The following is a 9,933-nucleotide window of genomic DNA, read 5'->3' as shown; positions in this document are numbered from 1 at the left end:
TTGTAGCTAATATTTCTTCTTTTTGAGCACAGAAAAAAGTGTTTGTGTGTGTGTGTGCATATTATATATATATATATAATATATATATATATAATATATATATAATATATAATATATATAATAATATATAATATATATATAATAATGTGGCACCTAGGTAGCTGGGAGTTAAGGGCCTTGCTCAAGGACCGGTAGATGTGCTGAGGCCGGGTTCAAACCGGCAGCCTTCCGAGCACCGGCACACAGGCTTAGCCCACTGAGTCGCGTGCTACTTCTAAAAATACGTTGTCCCTGGGTAGGCTCAAACCAACACCCTTTCAGTTAATAGCCGAACATGCTAACTCATTGCGCCACAGATACGTGCAGCGCAGCACAGCACGCACACACCTGATAGAGAACATCATTAAAAATCAACAAAATAGGTTCTTATTGGTTTAAATGCAAGTGTTTGTCCATTTATGGGATGTAGCCTCTGACCTCTGGGTGGGGCATTGGTCACGTTTTGGAAAGCATCTAAAACTGGTTTCTTGCTGTAACACCACCATTTTTTAGGAATGTATTTAGCATCAGGGAGAATGTAAGGAGAGTGGTTACTGACAGTACTGTTTGAGTTAGCTGCCACTGCTATTTTTACAATTAAAAATGAGAATAATTTGCTATTTGCACAAGTATGAGTACATGTTAGTGATGTAACAAAAAATGTAATATCGCAATAAAAAAAAACCTCAAAACCATTGTCGGACTGTTACAATATGACATGGTTATTTTGCTCGTATAAGCTCTGTTTCAAAAAATACATATTACATATGTTGTTGCCGATATGTTTAAGAATAAATATTTTCTGTTCTGAGTGACAATGTTGCCGTTGCTCATATTTCTTTATTTCTTAAGGCTTCGGGTTTAAGGTGACATTTTTTAGGCATGCAGATTATTTGTCCCTCTTAAATTGGAGTGAGCGTGGAGCGATTTGACTGGAGCGGGAGGAAATTTTAGTGGAGCGAGGAGCAGTGTTGAGCGGAGCGGCTCAGTGCAAATTAAAGCGGAGAAGTGGGCAGAGTCAATAGACTTGAGCGAGGAGCGGAAATTCTCACTGCTGCACTCCGCTCACATGCTCTAATGCAAAATGCTTAGGAGCCCTGCTAGTCGAAGCATTGTATTTGCAGAGGGTCAAGGAGGCCTCGTGGGGGTCAACTGACACTGAATATGAAAACGGCACTGCCATTTAGCTCAACAATTCACTATACATGTTGCGGACTCTGATGCCCCAAGGTCCCCTTCAGTCAGAGGCCCCAGGGCACTAGCCTGGTCTAGAATTGAGTGTTGAGCCTTCGTGGTTTTCACTAGAATACCAGTTCACACTTCTGATAGAGTACAAGGAGTATAACAGTACACAAAATCCATAGTTTTATGCAATTTCAGTATAGAAGGAAAAACAATTTGGTTTGAAATTTATTTTTAAAAAGTACAAACAATTAGGAACAATGTACAACCGAAGGCAATGCATCTGTTGATGTGTTTGAATAACAAAACCTTATTTGCACATGGCCATCATAATGAATTAAATTCTGGGTTCTCTACTACTGAGTACAGTTACATAGTTGTAGCAATACATAGCCTTATAACTAGTTACTAGCCTGGCCTGAATTTCCTGGCAAAAGCTCCATAAATACCACAGGTAGAGTCTGTTTATGCTTTACTTTGAACATACAATTGTCGTCACAAATGAGCTAGCACTCTGGATAGGTTTCTAGCTACAAATTCTAGTTCGCAAAACACCTTGAACTTAATTACGGTCTCCACTTAATGGGAAATTTATTGGGAAACCAAAATGCTCTCACAACATCAATTACGACTAGCGCCAGCACTAGCTATAACCAACTGACGAAACATGTACAGCATCTTGCTGCACAGATCAAAACACTAGAGTCTCCTTAGAAAGCAGTTTGCTCTGACTTTTCTTGTACTGCACTGTTGTGTTGTCCACCCAGCTTAGTCTGATTCAGCATACACAGGTTTTTCCGGAGTACAGGACACCATGACTGAAAAGAGGTGACTCTTTCCTGCCCTCTTCCCTGAAATGTCCTGCCCTTAAGAGATGAGACAGACCAAATACAAATAGTTAGCACAACTAGACATAATATTGCCCTAAAGATCTCAAGCAAAGCAAAATATAATCCAGTTAAATTGCGAGACACTAGCTTCATATACACTGCAATCACAGAACCATAGACAACCCTGGTTCAAGGCAAACCCGTGGGAGGTCTACGTAGGAGGTCTCAGCTTGAAAACTTGAGATCATGGATGGCTCCCTTCCTCCAGAACTAAAATAATCTTGGATCTCCACCACAACTATGTCCCAATAGCCTTTGGCACACAGGAGGAGGCGTTATCCAATTTGTTAGAAGCCCCTGTAGCCAACAACACACATCTAGAGCATGCTGGGAGTAAAACAAGGGCTGCTGGACACAAAAGGAAGTTGGGAGCATCAGACCTTTTACTGCTCATCATTGACCTCCAGAATTCACTCACACGCAAACATTATTCAAACTCACTAAACCACAATCAGTGCCTAATAGCCCTCCAGCACAATACAACAGATCGCATCATACTAAGAAGTTGACAATGAACTCTCACCTTACAATTTATACTGCCATTTCTGCAGTACTAAGTTCACAGTCGGCATTCGTAAGGTTCTGCTTTAGTGATATTCCCAGCCAGCATTGAGTGTGTGATGTTCAGCACTGGTCCAAAACCTGAAAACAAAATTGACTTACAATGTAACTGGCTCTTTTAAAGATGCATTTACTTCTGAAACAGTTTTGGTAGGTTATAGATCTTTCTAAATAAATGTGCAGAGATAAAATGTGGAAAACTGCTAAACACATTAAGCTGACATGTTGATAGTGAGCCTTGTAAATCATTTCTGAAAATAACTGTACATTTCTATTGTTCCTTCCTGCAGAACTGTAGTTAATGCATCCAAAAAGCAACAGCAATCACACATAAACCATTTCCACTCAAAGAGAACAGTAAGACAACCAGGGCTACACGACATCGCATCACTATATACTCACAATTACATGGGGCATGCGCAAGAATCATCAGGGCTTTAGGTGACTGGTGGAAACATTTGTCCGGATGAAGGCTTTTCGGCACAATAAGGATGTTTACTTACACTCACAATTTGGTAAGCAGATTAGTAGTATGATTCAATATTAATGAGAGGTGTATCATAATGCTCAAAAGTTAGTGATCAATATACATTTGGCATATCCTTGCATTAACCTAAATTTGGTTAGCAGAGTACACCACATATTACTGTTTCGGTATATTGTGGAAGTGATTTATAAGCACTGAAGTGGCAGGGAAGGAAGGCAGCTTAACAGCCACATCATCCATTGATAGATGAGATATTGGAGGATTAACAAAGTACAAAAACGTGCAGGTGGTGTAGTAGAACTTCTTCCCATTTATAGCCCGACATTTATTAAACATAGGTCTGAGAAGCATTTTATAACCCTAGCTTTTAGAGATCCACAGAGAACACTGATTTTCAAATATATTTCACCTGTTGACAAAGTAATCAATAGTTAAATCAATTTAAATGAAGCCAAATGTTAGTGTACAAGCAAATCTGCAAATCACAAAATATTGCTATTCATCTGGCAATGTCCCAAGATAGCAGCCGTGGTGTTATGGTGCTCTGATTTGTCCTAGCCTACTGTCTCTGTGCATGGTTCTCCAGCTGCACAGTAGCACGGAGGAAAAAGCTCCACAAGGTCATTCAGGTCGCCCAGCAGATAATCAGCTGCCCTCTCCTTTCATTTGAAGAATTGCAGTTCCCGTTGTCTCAGCAACATCCAGAAAATTCTACAGGACCCATCACATCCTGGACATGTACTTCCGGCAGGTGTTTCACATACATAGACTAAAACTAACAGACTAAAAAACAGTTCCTATCCTTCAGCCATCACCATACTGAATGCTGCAAAGCTGATGATCTGATCTAGTTCACCTTCATGTTTACAATTCACTCTTATGGTTACAGCTAAGTTGGACTCATTGCCTAATTCATTTGCTATTTTGAAGTGTAATAGGCAAAAAATGCAATATCTTTAATCCATGGGGTATGACTACTTTATCATGCTGGTCTGTTTATTCATTGTTTGTCTATTTGATGTTCTGTTGTTACTATGGGACTACTGTTTAAATGTGACACTGGAGAGGATACACCTTTAAAATTTTGTTGCTGTGAAAACAGTGACAATAAAGCACCTGAATTGAATTTTTGTGTACATTTAGTGGTCTCCAAATGGGGCTTTTAAATTTAACGTTTATTAAATTTGGTTAGCAGATCACACCATATAATACTGTTTTGGTATGCTGTGGTTTGGTATACTTCAGTGCAATATACACTGGAGTGGCGGTGAATAAAGGGAAAGCTCAATAGCCACATCATCTGAAAGAGATGATCTTGTGGATAAACAGTAAAAAGATGTCGGTGGTGTGGAGGGAGTTTTTGCAGTTTAAAGTCAGACATGTTTATTAAACACAAGGAAATGCCGAATTTATACCGATCACTAAATTTTGGGCTTTATAAAATGCCTCATTAATATTTCAGGCATTTAATAATCTGCTCACCTAATTGTGGACATAAACAAACATGCGTATAGTACCGAAAAGCTGGCATCCGACCAAATGTTTCGGCCATCATATGAAGCCTTGGTGATTATTGTGCATGAGCGATATAATCTCTCTATATATCATCCAGCCCTACCTCCAAGCAATCACAGGCAAAATACACACAAGAAATCAGTAATTTTTCCATATTCACTATATGTTTCATTCCATTTAACTTCTACCAATTCTATTCTTCTTAATTTACGTTCTCTGTTGTCTGTGAATGTATGCACTAATAATGTCAAAAAAATTCCTAGTATATGCAGATGTACCAGTAAAGTGAATTCTGATTCTGAAATGCTTTACCTAACTGCCATGTACAACAAACAGGCACCAAGCATTGTATAAGAACAGCCATGTTCCACACAGTACTTTAGAGAGAGATAAGACCAATTCATATTTAACTTTTCCACATGCTGTTATGGTCTGCGCAGATAGTGTATGTGTATGGGGGCGAGAATCGGGTTTCACGAGCAAGTCACTAAGGCATTGAAAAATAAAATAAATGAAAATCCTTAATTTGACATTTGCACAAGGATGAGTACAGGTACATTGGAATTCTTCTGTTCGCCTGCCCCAACTTGCTCTCTATAGCTTTGGGGTCACAACACCGGGTTGGCCAACGTGACACCTATGGAGCTAGTGGTTAAAGGCCTTGTTCAAGTGCCCATAGACATGTGACTGTTCTGCCGAGGCCGGGCTTGAACCAGCGACCTTCGGATCATGGACACAGAGGCTTAGCTTGCTTATTTTGATGAGGATAAACCTAAATAATGTTTGCGTGTGCACTTGTTCAATGGCCCACCTGTCTTGTTTAGGTACTGGTGATGAATTGACAGTGCCATTATTAAATACATATAAAAGCACATATGAAAGTTATGGTGGGCATTGTTCCCCATAAGTTTGCTTTAAGCATTAAACTAACTGGACATGTCTATCATGTAGAATTATACTTATTTATTAATCCTACGGTTTGTACTTTAAAAAACATAGTAATTATTAGTAACTAAAAACTATTGTGAGGGTTCATAAAGTATTGCGAGGAAACATAAAACTATTGCAAAAAACACTCTCACCCTGACCTCATTATTAATCTTGAACAAATATAGATGAGGTTTCCAGAACAATTGATATTGTTTTGAGCTGAACAAACTGAAAGGACAAAGTTTCATACATGCCACCTACTGGATATACCTAGTCAATTATCTTGCACATGAGCAAGTTTCTACTAAACATAATCATCTGGGCTACATTGCTCACCTACTGCAGCTCTCTACAGCCAATTCCCACTGCCATCCTCCATACACATACAGATAAGCTGTTACATTGCTGAGTGAAACAGGGGCAAACATGAGGTTTTAATTAAGCACTACTAAAAAAAAAAGTTGTCACAGAAAAATACCTAACCCATATTAATTCATACAAGTAAGCATTTCTTAACCTCCATAGACAGAGAGGGAATATGCCATCACAACAATAATCTGACGTCTGTATTTTTTCAGTCGTACCACTATAACCCCCTACCATCACATTGCCCCATCCCAAACCTCTTGATCCACAGAAAAACATTGTACAGTCGAACCTCGTTACTACGTACAAGACGGGATATCAAAAACATGTACGTTATAAGCATAGAACGTTGTACCCACTTAGTACAAGATGGGTGAAAGAACTCACGAAATATCTATGTAAATGATAAAATTTTAATAGAACAGATCCTTCAATTGACTACAAAACAAACGAACACATTATTAATTGTTAAATAATTCGACAAAGCTCATTTGGTTCCTTGAAATTTTCCTTAAATTACTCACGGTTACTTAATTAGTGCCGGCCGGCGATAAACGGCAACGAAAATACACAACTGCTGATAAAAATGTATTCTTAAAATAAACATTTGCATCCAAATGGGCATTTGGCCTGAAAATATTAATGAAATATTGGTCAAATTAAATCATAAAATCCTTTACTACCATTATTATTCTGAATTCACAATTACCAGCATGACCGGTATTTCACAAAGTTTAATAAACAAAGAATACGCACACAACACTTAACGAGCCATTACTACGCAGTCCAGTACCGATCGGTCAAGGCAACTCATTTAACGCCAAGCAACGCAATAGACAAATGTGTATTGTCGGGCGAAGATCAGGTAGATACAGGTAGATGTAGCGACACAAGTCGTGGTGGGTGGGGAGAGCGCTGTACGTTGTAACGATGGTTAGTTTTCGTATTTTATCTAGAAATTTGGATGTTGTAACGAAGTTTACGCTGTAAGGGTGTACGCTGTAAACAATGGCTGCTATTGGAATAATACATAGGCTAAAAACGGGAATTAGAAATCTGTAGGTTGAAAAGGTGAAAACGTTGTATCCGGGGTACGTAGTAACGAGGTTCGACTGTAGTATGAACATGACCTATACACATGACTTTGTGCAGACCATAAAGGCTTATCGGCTTTAAGGTACCTCAGTTTAAATGCCCATAATCTTCGTTCACTTACAAATAATCCAACTAATCATAAAATCCAATTCTAGCCCGGTTGTTACCCACTGTTAGCAATATCAGTTCATAACACATTACGCGCGGCGCTTGACGTATAAACATCCGTAGCAACACGTCCACAGATAAGTTGGACAGTATAGTGTGCGCGACCGATTTAATGAGCCACAAATGAGAAGTATTTCTTAAACAGTATAAAACTACAACTTTCCCTTCTGTTGATCAAGGACGCAGTCATCTTGGATTCTGAACTAGGGACCATCAGTGCTGCTCCGAGATATTACCCGGAACGGGAGCGCGCATATCCTCACTTCCGGCTTCAAAACTCCGGAATCTGAGTTCCGAGGACAAATGGAACGCACCAATAGCTTGAGAACTGGGGATCATGCACGCATCCCTTCCCCCAAAACTGAAATTATCTTGGATCTCCACCACAACTATGTCCCAATAGCCTCTGGCACACAAGATGTCGTGTTATTCAATTTGTTAGAAGCCCCTGTATCCCAAAACCCACACCAAGGGCATGTTAGGAGCAGAAAAGTGGCTGCTGGAAACTAAAGAAAGTTGGAAGCATCACACCTTTTACTGCTCATCACTGGCATCCAGAATTCAATCAAACGTACAGTTCCTTAAGTGACGAACTTACAGTCTGTGCATTTTTCATTGTGATGTCAGAGACAAATGCTAGAGCACAACAAATTCATAATGAACACTTACCTTACAGTTCAGATTGCCAGCATTTCTGCTGCACTAGCTGTAACTTCATATAATTACACTATGCTCCACATCGCAGTAGCATCCTTCCGCATTTTAAAGCTGCACGGGACAAGCGAAGGTACTCCCCGTACCCACGGCGCCTTAAATTTCACAAGAAAACAGTTAAAGAAGCAAAAATCCAAAACATATGAACACTATAGCAATGAAACAAGCTTGCCCAAAACACCGTGAAAAAACCAAACATCATCCGGGAACTTTTAGGTCGCGTCACGAGGCTTCCAACCAATCGAGGAGACGAATTTCCCGATACGGGTTACTTTAAATATATGGTTTAAAAATTGTTGAAAATGTTAAAACCTATGAAGTTGGCCTTAACAGAACTGGAGATTAAAAGCATGATTCCTTTCAGAAAATCACGTACTACCGAAGCGAGGACGTATTTAATTCAACGTATGCATTACGTACGTATGTGTGTGTGTGATATATATATATATATATATATATATATATATATAAAAAAAAATAAAAACTCACTAAACAAACTGAATGAATCAGCAGTAAGCAAGAAAATTCCTCTACTTATATTAATTTGAAAAGAACGACACGAATCTTGCGTTAAAGTCTTAGGAAATTTAAAATTGACAATGTTTTAGAGTTTTAAAGTATTTGATTTAAGTAAAGACAGACACTTATAAAACGTGGTCAATTTTAAGTTTCCTAAGACTAACTAAGATTCAAAAATGGAACGATAAATAAATTGTGGCTAGTGCTTAAGTAATTTTAATAATGCGACGTATTTTTTAAAAATGAAAGCTTCTTTTATATACAGCCACTACTGGTCTAACAGGCACAAAAATGCTAACGATTCACAAGCGTTCAGAGTTCACGCAAACACATGCACATCAAGGTAAAATACTTACATTGCGACGTTACGATACTCATATACATAATAGTCCTTGAAATCCAAAATGAGTGTCTGGACTGGTGCTTTAAAAGTTTCTCGTATTTTGTCCATCGCTGATCACCATAGCACAGATAAAACACGATTAAACCTTTCCGTCAATCGGTGTCGTTAAGCACCATGAAAACTGCATTAAACATACAAATACACATTGCATGTTTCACAAATTCATTTAACATCTTTTAACATATACACCTACGAAACAGGATCATTACATGACGCTACCAAAGTAAATATCAAATAACTACATAAACAAATCACCACTTAACACAAAATAAATAAGACCGTACCCCGCTCCCCTCATAAAGGTAGGCAAATATTACACAGGATAATGCTTTTTCATCACATAAAATAGTGATAGATAGATAAATTCAAAAGAAGAAAAAAAATCTGTGCCAGCAAGCTCCACGCACATGTTCAAACCCTGCCGGAAACGCTTTGTCAAGTTTTTCTGGTGCGTTCAATTTGCCCTCGGAACTCCCTCCTGTATGCACAAGGGACAAATTTCAATCATATGGCTCAACAGTGCCTCTACAGTCATGAACAGGTACAACATCATTTCTAACAAATACATAAATATAAATTACACCAATACATTACAACCCAAATCAAATAGAAAGAATAGACACTTAAATGGTCCTTTACAGTACACATAAATATACGAATACCCACATTAAATTATATATTTAGGGTGTTTTCACACCAGCACTTTTTAGTCTGGTTAAAACAGACTGACTCAATTTTCACCTTGGTGCTATTCTTTTTGGTTGGTGTGAACACAGTAATCACACTCGGGTGCAACCAGACCGAGACCCTGGAGAGGAGGTTGTCTTGGTCTAGTTCTGGAGCAGTTCGTTTGTGGTGTGAATGTGATCCTATCTCAGTCCAACCCAAGTTCCAGGTGTACTGCACGAGTTTGAGCTAAACAGCTCCAGCAGGCAGGTATGCTTTGCATTCTGTAAGCACACAATCCAGTAGTAGCAGCTAGGCGGAGAAGGACATATGAACATTCTCATGTGCTTCCCCGATCGTCATCGGGCATGACAGAACCCCCCCCAAAAGGCGCGCTC

General features: G+C 38.9%; 1 long non-coding RNA gene and 1 other non-coding gene across 6 annotated transcripts; both read right to left on the bottom strand.

Annotated features, from left to right (window-relative positions):
* Window positions 1-1,431: 1,431 nt before the first annotated feature.
* LOC125711324 (uncharacterized) lies at window positions 1,432-9,331 on the bottom strand. 5 transcript variants are annotated; one of them, XR_007382992.1, is made up of 5 exons: window positions 9,277-9,331; window positions 8,823-8,919; window positions 7,903-8,042; window positions 2,635-2,753; window positions 1,432-2,087 (listed from the first exon to the last, which is right to left on the bottom strand). It is a non-coding gene; the product is annotated as an uncharacterized LOC125711324 (long non-coding RNA). The 5 variants fall into 5 exon arrangements; XR_007382991.1 differs by having other exon boundaries at window positions 8,823-8,990; window positions 9,277-9,319; XR_007382990.1 differs by having other exon boundaries at window positions 9,154-9,303.
* On the bottom strand, window positions 2,273-2,513 carry LOC125712446 (small Cajal body-specific RNA 6). Its single transcript, XR_007383313.1, has one exon. It is a non-coding gene; the product is annotated as a small Cajal body-specific RNA 6 (non-coding RNA).
* Window positions 9,332-9,933: the final 602 nt, after the last annotated feature.

The sequence above is a fragment of the Brienomyrus brachyistius genome, chromosome 17 (genome assembly GCF_023856365.1).
Source record: "Brienomyrus brachyistius isolate T26 chromosome 17, BBRACH_0.4, whole genome shotgun sequence".
Classification (NCBI taxonomy): Eukaryota; Metazoa; Chordata; class Actinopteri; order Osteoglossiformes; family Mormyridae; genus Brienomyrus; species Brienomyrus brachyistius.
Note: the sequence above shows the minus strand (reverse complement) of the source record. Positions and strands in the feature narration are given on the sequence as shown.